At 35.5% G+C, this 15,705-nt stretch overlaps 1 long non-coding RNA gene across 2 annotated transcripts; it reads left to right on the forward strand.

The window, feature by feature from the left end:
- The first annotated feature begins 467 nt into the window (after nt 1-467).
- On the forward strand, nt 468-13,778 carry LOC130467778 (uncharacterized). Of its 2 annotated transcripts, XR_008927578.1 has the most exons (3): nt 473-951; nt 2,254-13,094; nt 13,365-13,778. It is a non-coding gene; the product is annotated as an uncharacterized lncRNA (long non-coding RNA). The 2 variants fall into 2 exon arrangements; XR_008927577.1 differs by lacking the exon at nt 13,365-13,778 and having other exon boundaries at nt 468-951; nt 2,254-4,994.
- Nucleotides 13,779-15,705: the final 1,927 nt, after the last annotated feature.

Raw genomic sequence — 15,705 nt, forward strand, 5'->3', positions numbered from 1 at the left:
GATTTGCACCTTTTGGTTCCTCGAGTTCCTTAGTATCACACGATCACACCAAGGGGGATCTCAAGGAACAAGTGATATAGTTGAGAAAGGATATGGATCAAATGGTGGTTCTACAAATGCTAGGGTGCTTCAACTGCAGGAACAAGTGAATGCTTTACAGTCTGGGGTTCAGAATATGGATTCAATTCCTTCACATGATTGAGGATCTTGCAGCCAAACCTAAACTTGCCTCCTACCCAATCTATCTTTCCTGATCCTATTTATTTTTGTTACATTCACTACTACAAAAATGGGCAAAGAGATCCTTAAAAAAAGACATTTTGGTAGGGATAACAGGTCTCTTTAATATTAGAGAGCTAATATTAGAGATAACAGGTCTCTAATGTATTTCAATGTACAATGGGAAGAAACCCCTTAAGTGAACCGACGGGTCTCAAATTATAAACTGGGCCCCATATACTAAACTACATACAAAGGGGAATAGACCCGTCATGTGACCCCACGGGTCTCTACATTCCCCCCACAGAAAACTAGAATAAAATAAATGCATAATTTACAATCCTCGAGTTCTAGTTGTTCAACCTTTCCATTCTCTCTTCCTTCTTTTTCATAAATCTACCCTTCTCAAGCGTCGGCAATGGTGGTTTAGCAATAGATTTGTAGATCTGTTGTTTTTCCGAATAGTTTTTTTCTATGAGATGCGAAGATCAAGTAATTTAGATTTTAGGATTTAAAATGCAAACTGGTGTCTGGTTCAGGATTTATGTCGGACAGGATGTTGACAACACATGCCACCACAAGCTGGGTCGTCTGGCCTCCATTGTTGTGAAGCAGCTTCTCACCGGGAAAGGCGTGATGGTTTTCATTGCCGAGAAGAAATTACCAGAGTAGTAGAGATTAAGTGCCAAACCTCTAAACCCTAATCGATTTCCTTAATTTCTACCCGTTCAGGTAACATTTTCATCGAATTGATTTTCACCCTTTCGAATGTTTTTATGTCAATATGTGTTTCGCACATCTTAGCATTGTTGATTTTGTTTTTATCGACTTTTACCCCTTTTCTAGGATTTAATTTTGTGGTCGATTTTTCTGAATTTCTTTTAATTTCTTGCAAATTTGAGGAATATTGCTTCATTTCTTCCTTGATTGTAATCTTGCTTCGTATTTTAACATCCATTCAAAATCTCCGTAAGTTAACACTTTATTTATTTATTTATTAATTTGTGTATTTTGTTTGAAGATCTTTCTTTTGAATTTAGTTTTACTTATTTCATCTTACGCAATGTTCAGGTAATTTTCTCTTGCAATCTCTTTTTGGTTTCAATTTCCTTCTACTTTTGTTGGGGGTTTGTTCCAATTCCAGTTTCATAGTAATTATTTGACTTTTTTTTGGGAATATATCATCAGATCTTAGATGTTTCAGTTTGTGGGAAGATGAATTGTGAGATTAATCGAATTATCCCATTTAAATTAGCTAATCAAGATAATGGATGAGCATAATTTAGTTAGGTTGATTGATAATTGGTCAGAATTATTAATAACTGGAAAATTTGTAAGAACTTGACTAGTTTTATAATGTTATATCAGCTCAATTCTAGAATACTCACACACTTTATCCATTCAATGATCACCTTAATTATAATAACAAATTTCATCGAAAAAGCATGTCACTAACATCTTAGTATAAACAGACTCTAATACAGTCATCTAGTATGTATGTTTAGTTAGAAAATATATTGAGAGGTTTTAAAATTGGGATGAAAAATAATAGAAGTCAAATATTTTCCTGACTTCTGAAGTTATTCGACTCTTAAGGGGAACAATGGGATGTGGTTGCTTATTACACGAAACACAGACTATGTAGGACTGCCCCTGCGCGTGTTAGAGTTCTGAGGCTATTCTAAGTTAATCAAAAAGTTAGTGGTTAGTGCTTATTGATTCAGCTGGTTGTTCAATCCTATATATAAAAAATGTTCACATAATTTTGTTCCTTTTGTGCGGTATGGTATTTGTCGTGACATCTTTTACATATGATCCCAATTATAAAATAGTTCAAGATGGGAGTACGTCTCAAGTTACCATTCCTTGTCCTGCTAGAAACCTGCCTAACAAAAATATTTGGCGATACTTGCCTACTGCAACTGATACTCCCTTGGTTAATACACTTTTATTTTAGCTTCCCACTGTTATTGCACATTTTTTTTCCACTTTGTTGACCAAAGTGGCTAATTGAATGTCTTTTTGGTATTTCAGTTATATGAGGTATAGAATATAAAGCATGATTTGTAGAGAGCGGTTCAAGAGACTGAAAGGGGGCTCAAAACAAGCTATCTGATTCATGCTCTCTAGTATTTTGAAACAAAGACGTGAGGCTCCACCTGGTGAAAAGGCCCCGGGCCAGTGAGGAGTTGATGACACTCCTTCGGAACATGATCATCGCTCCTGAGAGATGGTAGGCAACATCATTGGTGTCTATGGTGGGTAGACCTTCAACCAGGTTGCTTCACACTGAAATGATTTCTCCATTTCATACAAGCTAGTATGTGAAGCTTGGTAGATCTTGTTAGGTTATGATACATATGACAAAACATAAATCATGCGGAAAAACCATAAAGCCAGGAAACATATTATTCACACATAATCATTTAGCATAATTCAAATGCATACACTTTGTTGCGTGCCCTCCCTAGCTGCGCCCGAACCGAACAAGAACAAGTCTTTAGGACTCCAAGTGTCGTCCCTCCGTAGATAATCCACAGCACGTCCGGATCCGCCTTAAGATTGACCAACTAGAATCGCCCTTAAGGTTGCTAGGATTTTCGGCTAATAGGTTGCAAGTGTTTGGCTGATTTTTGCTTCAAAATCTTACCTTTAGAATACTTCAATTTCTCCTGTTAAATATGTGACCCTAGGCCTATATTTATAGAGTTTATGGAAAGAAATTATAATCCTACTAGGATATGGATTTATTAATTAGAATCCTATTAGAACTCTAAATAATAAATTTAATCTTTTAGGATTAGGATTTAATCAATGCACGAATTCCAATAGGCTTAGGATTCATTACGAGCACGAGCGTTGCACGACTACGAGGGAAGCACGCACCGCGCAGGCCTTGCGGCCCACACGCGTGAGCGCTGCCTCGCAGCCCACGAGCATGCAGCCCGCGCTGCCTCGCTGCCCACGAGCATACAGCCCGCGCGCGCCTGCAACCTTGTTGGGCATGGCCTTGCGCTGGGCCTGGCGAGGCTGTGGCCTTTCGTGTTGGGCGCGGGGCTGGCTTCGTGCTGGGCCTTCGTCTAGCAAGCCTCGTCCGATGCTAATTCGTACGATGCGCTTCTGATTAAATTCTCGGTTCCGAAATTCATTTCCGATACGAACAATATTTAATATTTCCGATTCCGGAATTAATTTTCGTTTCGAACAAATATTTAATATTTCCGTTTTCGGAATTATTTTCCGATTCCGATAATATTTCCGATTCTGACAATATTTCCGTTTCCGGCAATATTTCTGATTCCGGTAATATTTCCATTTCCAATAATATTTTTCGATACGTACCATGTTCCCGTTTCCGGCAACATCTACGACTTGGATAATATTTATATTTCCGATACGATCCATATTTCCGTTTTCGGCAATATCATCGTTTCCGGAGTATTGATTTCTTGCTTGTGACGATCTCAGCTCCCACTGAAACCAAGATCCGTCGATTCCGAATATCCATAGATGGAGTATTTAATGCCATTAAATACTTAATCCGTTTACGTACTATTTGTGTGACCCTACGGGTTCAGTCAAGAGTAAGCTGTGGGTTAATATAATTAATTCCACTTGAACTGAAGCGGCCTCTAGCTAGGCATTCAACTCACTTGATCTCACTGAATTTATTAACTTGTCAATTAATACTGAACCGCTTTTATTAGACTTAACATTAAATGCATACTTGGACCAAGGGCATTATTTCTTTCAGTCTCCCACTTGTCCTTAGGGACAAGTGTGCATTACCTAATTCCTTTGTTGCTCGATGCTTGCTTTTGAACATAAGGTAAGATTTGTCATTCTTATTATGTCCAGAGGTGTTTCTCGGTTTCAGAGTGCAACTGATCAAATAAAACAGATAATCATAGCCTATGATTCATGATTCATCCGAGCACGGCCATGCATTTTACAGTTTCTAGCTCCCCGAGTGGCCTTGTACAACTTTTAAGCATCTCATCCCGATTTATGGGAGGACAATCCCAATCTTGCCATCTTGAGATTATACTTCGTTTGATAGGTGATTATCTGAGCGTTGCCTTTATAGCCTCCTTTTACGGTGCGACGGTTGGTCAACGTCAAAGTAACCAGTTCTCAAACAAGTAATCTCAAATCACTCAGGTATTGAGGATTTAATGTATAATAATTTTAATGAAATTTACTTATGACAGATTTTCATCTCTTACAGTAAAGTTTCATAGGTCTGTCCGATACTAGTCTTCCCAAAGTAAATATCTATGCAAATGATTGCGACATTGCATGTCCACATAGTTCAAGAAACAGAACTACTAGTCATCTTGCATTCTAGTCGTCTAACGTTTTCTATGCGTCCAATTTTATAGAAAACTCCGACCAGTGACCACTTTCAACTTTTGACATTCAAGTTCACTTGATAGACATTTCTTAGTCACAGGACTGGTCCTGACAGTCTATCTTGAATATATCGTCAAATTGAAGGGACTCATCATTTAATACTAAAACCAAGATTAAATGGAATATGAAAATCCATTTCATATATGATAAATGTTCAACCTTTATGTTTTACAACCATGGGCCTCAAACCCATTTTTAAAACAGTTCATGGAATTCAAAGCTATGCTTGATTTCCAGTGCTACAACGTGAGTGTTGCTTCTCATTTCTTGCATAGGTTTAGTTATCATGCTTTTCCAATCTTAATATCCTTTTCATCGAATGTTCTTCGAGATATGATGATAAGATCTTTTGAGTTTGTTTATTTTGTGATCTAGTTTTTCTTGCTACATTAGTGGTTCTACGCATTTTGCAATGAAGAACCATTAAGTCAACAGACATGTGATCTTCCCAAGTTCAATGAAGAACTCATTAATATAAACAATTCTGTTTTATTGCTTCTTAGGCAATAAGTACTTTTACTTCAACTGTTTAGGTTGCTAGTGATGTTTTGTTTGGATTTACTTATCCAAGCAGTTCACAGATATGTGGAAGGCTTTCCAGCTGTATCTTAGAACATTAATATTTAATTTCCCACGCAACAACTCATGGTCTCCGATCCATGTTGCCATTTCAAAACACGATGCTCTTTAGCTCGTCTTTGTCAATGGTTAACTCCAAAGGAATCTTGCTTGATCCTTTGCAAGTGTTTATACGTGTAGCATCAATATTTAGCATATCTTTATTTCCTTGAATCAAGAACTATTCCTATGTACCTTTTCAAGTACCATAAGTTTTTCTTGATCTCAATCTAGTAGATCTTTACTTAGATCAATAGAGATTGGTATATGTTCGTTATGCCTAAAGTCATACGATACGTTTTTGGCGATCCTCATATTATATCATACATGATAAATTCTTTTGCAGAATTATTCTCAATTCAATTCTATTCATGTAACTTTAGCTCATTCAATTTCAGCAGATACTGAATCCAGCTAAATTCTATGACATATAATATAGGTTTAAGAATCTCATTTAGATCTTTGATGTTTAACTTAGTAAATGCTTATACATAGTTCAAAAATCCTTTACTTAGATTTATTCATATGGATCGAATATCTCCAATGGAGTCTTTCGTGTTTGATTTAGTAAATGCTATTACTTAATCTAAAACAATATTATAAGATCTTTGTAAATAGATCTTAATAACCAGTATGTACTAAGTTTCGCCATGGTCCATCATTGATGACTAATTTCAAATCTAAGTCATTAGCATTTGAATGTTATTTCACAATAGAGAGATATGTATGTGATACACATAGGACCAATTAAGTTTTACGTACTCCCACTAAACTTCTTATATATCTATAAGAATCATGTACATTTTATGAAACTAAAATACTTATTAGCTTCACTAAAATACAATTCCAATTCCCAATTGCTTGCTTAAATCTGTACTTAGATTTCATAAGCTAGCATTCCTTTTCAAGCATTTATTTGGATCCACAAATCCTATGACATACCATGTACATAGTTATTCCAACATTTGATTGAGGAATAAGTTTTGTCATCCAATTGCCATATGTACCAATATGCAATACCCTTGTGTCTCATTTGAATAAATCATAATGAAACATATATCTAGACTTGGGCCTTAGTTTGTTGAATAACAAACACTAAGCTCCCACTGAATTTAGCAACTCTTTAGATATATATAATTGAAAAGATATCCTGAAATTACCTTTCAATAGCTTTGACGAATTTGATTTAGTTTGGTGGTAGTTGAGCATTTTGTTTAGAAATTATAGGAAAATTCTTTATGATTCATCATTGATCGAATCAAGTACTAATTGACTTCGATCATTCCAACTTCGATCTGCCATATCTTATGGAGCTAGATTGTGAATTTACTACACACAATCATTGATTATCATTTTTGGTTTTCAAGTAATCATCAACATGATCTAACCTAGATCTTTGTGATTTCTTGCCAAGTGGGATTTATACTTTTGAATCTTTGAACTAGCCAAACAGATTCAAACTTATATCACATTGAGTAAATAAACCTATATTCACTCAAATCTGTGTAAAATAATAAAGTCATAAAACCTTTCTTTAGCTTTGAACTCTATTGTCTAGGCGTTCTAACAATAGTTCATATCTTTTGTTACTTTCAACAAATAAGACTAGTTGTCTTAAATTGATCTAGAAATCAATGAACTTTCAAAAGTCCATCAAAATAGAGCTTTTGAATGTTGACTTGTTGATATGGTCTAAGCAACAATGCCAAAGATTAGTGGAACTCAAATCAAGGGGTTGATTTGAACCTAGTAAAGTTTTTATTTAAAAAGTTGTTTGTTTTAATCAAGCATATTGACTCAACCCGTAAATGACCATTTCATTCAAATAAACAAACAAACAAGCATTGTTTTCGTTCTTCTGAATGTGAGTCTTTCTGTGTTTGAAGCAGAAATTTAGGTATGCTGATTATGGAACAAAATAACCATTAAGTTCCAGCCTTTGAAAGAACTTAAAACAAACTTAGATGACCCTACAACTAATGTAGCATTGCCATGCTTCATTTCCCACTTGTAGGTCATTAGTGTATCCTAACTTCCATTGTTTGAGTTATTACCGAATTAAGAACCTCAAGCGGTATATGATACCAAGGAAGTTTGATTGCTAGGTCACTTCTCTTTAAACATAAACTTATAGGTAGAAACGAAATCGTAAAGTTTCTTTCATTTGTTCCTTATTTTCCTATTTCTTGTATCCTTTCTCATAGTCTTAAGAATTGAATTCTTTAGTGTTGACTTTTATACATATATTGTTTAGACATGTCCAATGTCACTCCAACAAAGTTCTTACCATTTAATTTGAATATTCTGTTTCAACTAGATGATCTTAATAGAAGATTCTAAAGTTCTCTAAGCATCGATCTATTCGAATGTCTAGGGACTAGACTCATTCGAGAATTAAATGGAAAAAGATATTAGGTTGTTAACCATTGGTAAAGCTGAGCGTTTAAACTCAATGCTTTATGATCTCAAAAATACATTGTATTTTGATTTCACAAGCACCAATTGGTTCGCCATTCGACTTTGATACTCGAAAACAACCATAAAAGTCGCTAAAAGAAACGTACATTTTAAATTGCTCATTTTCTCTCATTTCCGTGAATCGTTCTTGGATTCACTACCAATCGAGGAAATTTACTGTTACCTTTCTAAAAGGGTTTACTGCAGTGCAAGATATTTAATTATAAACAATAATTAAAACATACATTGAAGCATGCAAAGTCTAAACATTTATCATGAGTAATAACTTGAAAATTAAAGCAATCATGCAATTCAAACAAGTTATTAGCATTTTATTCGATTTTATTGTTCCGGCAGGTGTGAATAAAATGATTCCAAGACCCTAAAACCATTGAAGAATTAAGCACATTTATGTATTTTGACTCAATTCTAAAACATTTTAGGTAAGCAAAAGCCTTTTGCTAATAGTCTATAAACTACTCTTGGTTGATAGGTACGTCTAAGAACTTATTAGGTAAACCTATCGATTTTGCCACGACATAAAAGGACTCCTTACTTATATCGTTGAGTTTCACCAAAACTAACATGTACTCACAATTATTTATGTACCTTACCCCTTTAGGACCAATAAGTAACACCTCGCTGAGCGAAAACTATTACTAAGATCGATGTAAAGGATATCCAAGTAAGTGTTATTTTGGCATGGCACCTTTTAACTCAATTTTTAAGTTTGGAACTTAAGGTTCTTATTATGTTGGTTAGATTTTAAGTGAACTAACATCCTTAATCATGCAACATAATCAAGCCACAATCTCATGCATATTTAAGACATATTTAAAAGCAATAAATAACTTAAAGAATGCATAAGATAATTGTGATCTAGTATGGCCCGACTTCATCTTGAAACTTCAACTTCAAAGTCCGTCTTGAAAATGGATTGGAAACTTCATCTTGAATTTCACTGTGGGAGGCGCCATTTTTCTTCAAATAGGATAAGCTATAATTAAACTAATTACAACTATTTGATGGTACGCAAACCATATTTGAATTGAAAAACAAATTTGGTGCTTTAGACCAATTACATTCAAATTAATGGTACGCAGACCATATTTTCTATCCTATTTGGGCCATACTAGTCAATTCATAACCTGCAAAACAGTACATATACAATATATACCATTCATCCATTCATTATCATGAATGGCCCACATAATTGGTTAGTTAAAACACATTGTATGCATCACATAAATATTTGCAGCAATTAATTAAGGGCACCAATAATCTACCAATTATTCAGTCCTTATTAATTCTAATCAAGTTGTTTAACCTTAAAGGATTTGTAGACCTAATCAAGAGTTTATGACTAAAGGCTCCCACTTAAACCAATAACTTTATATGCTTTACTAATTTTAAACATAAAAATGTATTCCTAGTCTAACCGGAAACATACAAGTTTAATTAAAATTTAAAGCTCATATAAAATTATAATCGAATCCATTAATTTAATTTATTTCAGTTGAATTAAACGAATTTAAATTAATTCTAGGTTTAATTTTAGTAAAATAATTAGTATAAATTAAAATTTATAATAATTATAATAATCAAAATTAAATCCCGAGAAAACAATTTAAATTATTAATTTTAACGTTAATTAAAATTATTTCCGAACTGAAAAATTGAAATTAAAATTAAAACGAACCAATCGGGTCAAGACAAGGCCATGGGCTTGCGCCCATACCTCGTCAAGTCCAACAAGCAACAAACCCCTTGTCACTCGATTGATCGTACCGCAAAGCCCAAGCAACAACGCACCAATGCATCAGGCCCAGCGAGCCACGCTTGCGCGCAGCCCACTCGCCCATCGCCTTGGCGCGCTGCTGGGCAACGCTTGCTGGACAGGCCAGCCAGCCAACGTTGCCCGCGTGCACGTTGTGCTACGCTTGTCGCTGCCTTGGCTACTGCCTTGTCGTGCTGCTGCGCAAGGCAACGCACGTTGTGGCGCAGCATCCATCGTTGCCCGCGCGTGCTTGCCTCGCTCGCTGCACTTGCTTGCCCATCGCCCCATCGCCCCATGCGCGTAGCACACAGCCCCTAGGCAGCCATTGCTTTGTGCATGCCACGCTCGTTGCTCGCTGCATTCGTACCGCATGGACGACGAGCTCCCTTGCTCGTCGTCGCATGCCCGCACTATACAACACCCCTTAAGGGTAACACGTAGCTTCCATTGCTTTGTGCGTGCAACATTTATGGGCGTTTTCATAAAAATTTAAAATTTTTTAATTTAAAATTAATGACAAATTAATAAAACATATTAATTTCATAATTTTAGGGCGGAAAAATCGAAAATTTATTAATCAATTAATTTCCAATTAACATGGATTCAAAACTAGGTCATAAAAATTAAAATTTAACATAAATTAACAATTTTTATGGTGGATTTTAATCATGGATACCTAATTAAATTATTAATTAATTATGAAAAACAAATCAATTCTAAATTATTCGAATTTCAACAAATTAATCATAATTACAAATTAGGTTGTATAATTAACAAGTCTAGGCATTCATAATTGTTAAACATATACAGTAGGTCAATCAAAAAATCAAGATTTATCAACAAGAATCGCAAATACTTAATTTAACATCTTAAATTTACAAATTTTTGCTGAAAAACTAAAACCTCCGAAAAGTCATAGTTAGGCTTCGAATTTAGGGATTCTGGGTTCGGCCGAAAAATAGTACTTTTGTCAAAATTTTAGAATGCCTTTTACATGCGGAATTGACACAAAAATCACTCGATTTGGATGAGTAACGAAGAAACTGCCGAAAAACTACGTACATATAATTAAATAAATGCAATTTGCAATTAATTACGAAATTTAATCACCCCTTTAATTCTTTGCAAATTTGGAAAATTTAACCATGTTCATGCAATTTAGATTATGAAAATAATAAGAGGCTCGTGATACCACTGTTAGGTTATGATACATATGACAAAACATAAATCATGCGAAAAAACCATAAAGCCAGGAAACATATTATTCACACATAATCATTTAGCATAATTCAGATGCATACACTTTGTTGCGTGCCCTCCCTAGCTGCGCCTGAACCGAACAAGAACAAGTCTTTAGGACTCCAAGTGTCGTCCCTCCGTAGATAATCCACAGCACGTCCGGATCCGCCTTAAACTTGACCAACTAGAATCGCCCTTAAGGTTGCTAGGATTTTCGGCTAATAGGTTGCAAGTGTTTGGCTGATTTTTGCTTCAAAATCTTACCTTTAGAATACTTCAATTTCTCCTGTTAAATATGTGACCCTAGGCCTATATTTATAGAGTTTATGGAAAGAAATTATAATCCTACTAGGATATGGATTTATTAATTAGAATCCTATTAGAACTCTAAATAATAAATTTAATCTTTTAGGATTAGGATTTAATCAATGCACGAATTCCAATAGGCTTAGGATTCATTACGAGCACGAGCGTTGCACGACTACGAGGGAAGCACGCACCGCGCAGGCCTTGCGGCCCACACGCGTGAGCGCTGCCTCGCAGCCCACGAGCATGCAGCCCGCGCTGCCTCGCAGCCCACGAGCATACAGCCCGCGCGCGCCTGCAACCTTGTTGGGCATGGCCTTGCGCTGGGCCTGGCGAGGCTGTGGCCTTTCGTGTTGGGCGCTTGGCTTGCTGGGCGCGGGCCTGGCTTCGTGCTGGGCCTTCGTCTAGCAAGCCTCGTCCAATGCTAATTCGTACGATGCGCTTCCGATTAAATTCCCGGTTTCGGAATTCATTTCCGATACGAACAATATTTAATATTTCCGATTCCGGAATTAATTTCCGTTTCGAACAAATATTTAATATTTTTCCGTTTTCTCCGATTCCGATAATATTTCTGATTCTAACAATATTTCCGTTTCCGGCAATATTTCCGATTCCGGTAATATTTCCATTTCCAATAATATTTTCCGATACGTACCATGTTTCCGTTTCCGGCAACATCTACGACTTGGATAATATTTATATTTCCGATACGATCCATATTTCCGTTTCCGGCAATATCATCGTTTCCGGAGTATTGATTTCTTGCTTGTGACGATCTCAGCTCCCACTGAAACCAAGATCCGTCGATTCCGAATATCCATAGATGGAGTATTTAATGTCATTAAATACTTGATCCGTTTACGTACTATTTGTGTGACCCTACGGGTTCAGTCAAGAGTAAGCTGTGGATTAATATAATTAATTCCACTTGAACTGAAGCGGCCTCTAGCTAGGCATTCAGCTCACTTGATCTCACTGAATTTATTAACTTGTCAATTAATACTGAACCGCTTTTATTAGACTTAACATTAAATGCATACTTGGACCAAGGGCATTATTTCCTTCAGATCTCGTATTGGTGGTACTCATTCTTCACGGTTTATTTCTCTCAACTGTAGGCTATATTGAGTTAAATATTTCTTGTACAGTTTTTAGATATATACGAAGTATGCAAATTGTTGGATTTATTTTCATGAATGATCTGTTTGTAGAAGATTTCGGATGAAAAACATTTATTAGTGCATCATTCTTTCATTAAAGTTTAAACAAAAATTGTGATTCTTGTCGGACTAATATTTTTTTTAGTTTTATATAAAAATGGCAAAAAGATCCCATATGTTATATGGGGTCTTTTATTATATATAAAAAAATGGCCAAAGAGACCCCATATCTTATATATGGGGTCTGGATTTTTTGAATAAAAAAATATAAAAAATTCAAAGAGACCTTGTATCTTAAATAAGGGGTCTGAATTTTTTTTAACAAAAGACCCCATATCTCTAATAACAGGTCTCTTTTCCTTCTATATTCTTTTCGTAACAATTTACATACGAGACCCTTTTTGTTACATAACGGGTCTCTACATTTTACCAAACAGACCCCCTCTAGATGAGGGGGTCTCTTTATCAAAGAGACATGTGAGATAGAGACCCTCTTTAAAGGGGTCTCTTTGGCCATTTTGAATGGGTCTCTTTGCCAATTTTTGTAGTAGTGATTATGCTTTTGATTTATCAGAACTTTTTCTTTTGCTTTTTTATTCTTTTTGGTATGTAACCCTCTATTGGGAAACATTACGACTATTATTTCTTTTATTTTAGTGGAACTCCTAAAAGATCGTATCTCTAAAACTTGGATTGTTAATTATGTTTTATATTCAAATTCAGTACGTTGAAATTTACCTTTGAGGCTAACTTAGTTTGCTAACTGTTGATCAGAGGGCGCTACAAACGGTGTATATTAGTCTTGTGTTTTTCTACTTTTTGTTAATGCCAACAGAGGGAAATGAATGCAAACACTCTCAAATTGATCACTTGAGTCCATGTCTCACTACTCACTTCTCTATGTAAGTTAAAATAAATTTTTGTTAATTTTGTTTTTGTTTTGTTTTTAATTTTATTTCGTCATTAAAATTAAATTTGTTTTTCCTTAATTTTTTTCTAAACTTGTTTTATTTTATTTTCTAAGTTTTCAATTATGCTAATTGATTATAATTATATTTAGTGAAAGTTTGCTTTTGTTGTCATCACCAAAAAGGGGGGATATTGTTGACCCTAAAGTTTTGATGATGATAAAGCGAACTCCTGACTATTGGTTTAGTTATGTTGAAAACTAGGTTCCGAGTTCCTTTAAAGGATAATGCTAAGTTAGGGAGATCCCGAGTTGGATAAACTAAGCAAAGTGGAATATATGCAAGTCACTTGATCCATGTCGGACACTACGTTGAAGAATTAATCATTTGGCAAGTTTACAAAGGCGAGATCCTTAGGCGAGTTCCTAAGGCGAGATCCTCATATATTATGTGGATCCTCGATATTCCAGAGAAGGAACAAATTGTGAAGACTTCGAGTGAAGCTTCCTAAAGGTGCAAGCATGAAGACTATAACATATGAGATTATGTTTAGGATTTATGTAAGTATTTAATATTGTTTATACATAGTTTCAAACGAAAGGAAAATAAATATTTTGGTACGTTTTTAATTGAAATATTAACTGTAATTATAAAAGAGTTTTAATAAGAAAATCTTTGTTAATAAATAAAATGAATTTAATAAATATAAACATAGGATTCTAAATTATATTCTCCTTGTTTTCCAAACAAAAGATTTTCCATGATCCTTAAAACTCTCTCAATATTCTTCAATTAAACGTGCAAGTAGTGTTGGAATTGGTCTCCCCTGTTCCTCTCCAACTATGCCCATGCTACTGAGCAGTAACAGTTAGTGGGAAGTTGAGTGAAACATGGGTATCCAACCTTAGGTAAAACTCCTCTATTAAAGGAAAAAAGTTTTCACTATTTAAAAACACAATTGATCTTTGAAAAATATATCTTAAGAGAGCTTAAACGTTTTAAAGAGAATCAGTTTACAAAAGAGTGTTCCTTGAGTTCCTAATTGCTATAAGCTTTATTATGTACTAGAGTTTGTGATCAAATTTTATTTTGGGTTAAAGGGTTGAATGATCCTTGAGTGACTTAGAGTTAAGTCAGAGAGAGAAAGAGTGAGAAAGAGGAGCACAGTAATCAACAGGGATTGCTGCGGGGAACTCGTGTTTGAGAGGAACTCGAGCTAAAGAGTGTATTTATAATAGAGGTACATTAATATAAAAGAGTTGTGAGGTTCTTCTTGATTGGTGTCAAGAAGGTTCATCAGTTTCATATCTTTCTTCGCTTATTGATCACAATTTCTTTATTGTTTAAATTCCGTAAGAAACTTACCCAAGTTCCCAAGAATAAATTCACCCCCCCTCTTGTCAAGTGTTCCTACTGAACTATCATTAACCAATGTATCTTCCTCTTCGTGTCACTCGAACCCCCAACACAATTTCGCAAACAATGAGTTCATTTCATCAAGCAGTCCGTCTGGAATACGGAAAATGCTCATCATATATGTGGGAATCGCTTGAGCTACTGCCTTAATAAGCACCTTCTTCCCTGGGCGAGACAACAACTTCTCCTTCCATCCTCATAACTTTATCCAAATCCGATCCTTAAGGCACACAAACACCGCTTTCTTTGACCTTTTACGATGATCGTAGGGAGCCCTAGGTACTTGTTATGCCTATCCATCCCTCTCATGTGTAAAACCCGCAATATGTCACCTCTCCTTGACCCCATAACGTTCTTACTAAAAACACACTTTGGATTTATCAAAGTTAATATTTTGACCAGATGCTCGTTCATATGTGCCAATTATATCGACAATCTTTGAGAATTTATGAAGAGTAGCTCTAGCAAATAAAATGCTATCATCGGCAAAAAAAAAAAAACAGGTGGGAAACTCTAGGAGCTCCCCTGCAAATTCTTGCCCCATGCACTTCCATATTCTCCGCCACACGACTTAACATAGAAGAAAAGGCCTCTACACACAAAAGAAAAAAATACGGAGATATCGGGTCACCTTGTCTTAATCCACGGGACGGTATTACTGAACCACAAATATTTCCATTCACCTTGAAATCAAACGACCCGCTGCTTAAGCAAGGCATTACTCAACGAACCCATTCACCTCCGAACCCCCATTTTAAACATCATACGTTCCAAAAAAATCCCATTCCACACGATCATAGGCTTTACTCATGTACAACTTTAAATCCATATTACATCTAGCTCTTACCTTCACCCTTTCTTTTCATTGCATGAAAGATCTCAAATGCAACTAAAGCATTATCCATGATTTTCCTTCCGGGGACAAAAGTACTTTGATGGTAACTAAGCTCCGACAATATATATTACTTTAAGTCTGTTTGCCATTACCTTCGAAATGATTTTATAGACAACGTTGCACAAGCTAATGGGTCGGAAACCACCCATTTGGATCGGTTCCCTGCACTTAGGAATGAGCACTATGCAAGTTTTGTTAATCTCAGAAATATCTATATTACCTCCCACCAATTTTGAACAAAATCTACGACCGTTGTTCCTACAATATTCCAGCATTTTTAGAAGAAAAGAGCAT

Source organism: Spinacia oleracea, chromosome 2, assembly GCF_020520425.1.
Source record: "Spinacia oleracea cultivar Varoflay chromosome 2, BTI_SOV_V1, whole genome shotgun sequence".
NCBI classification, from domain to species: Eukaryota; Viridiplantae; Streptophyta; class Magnoliopsida; order Caryophyllales; family Amaranthaceae; genus Spinacia; species Spinacia oleracea.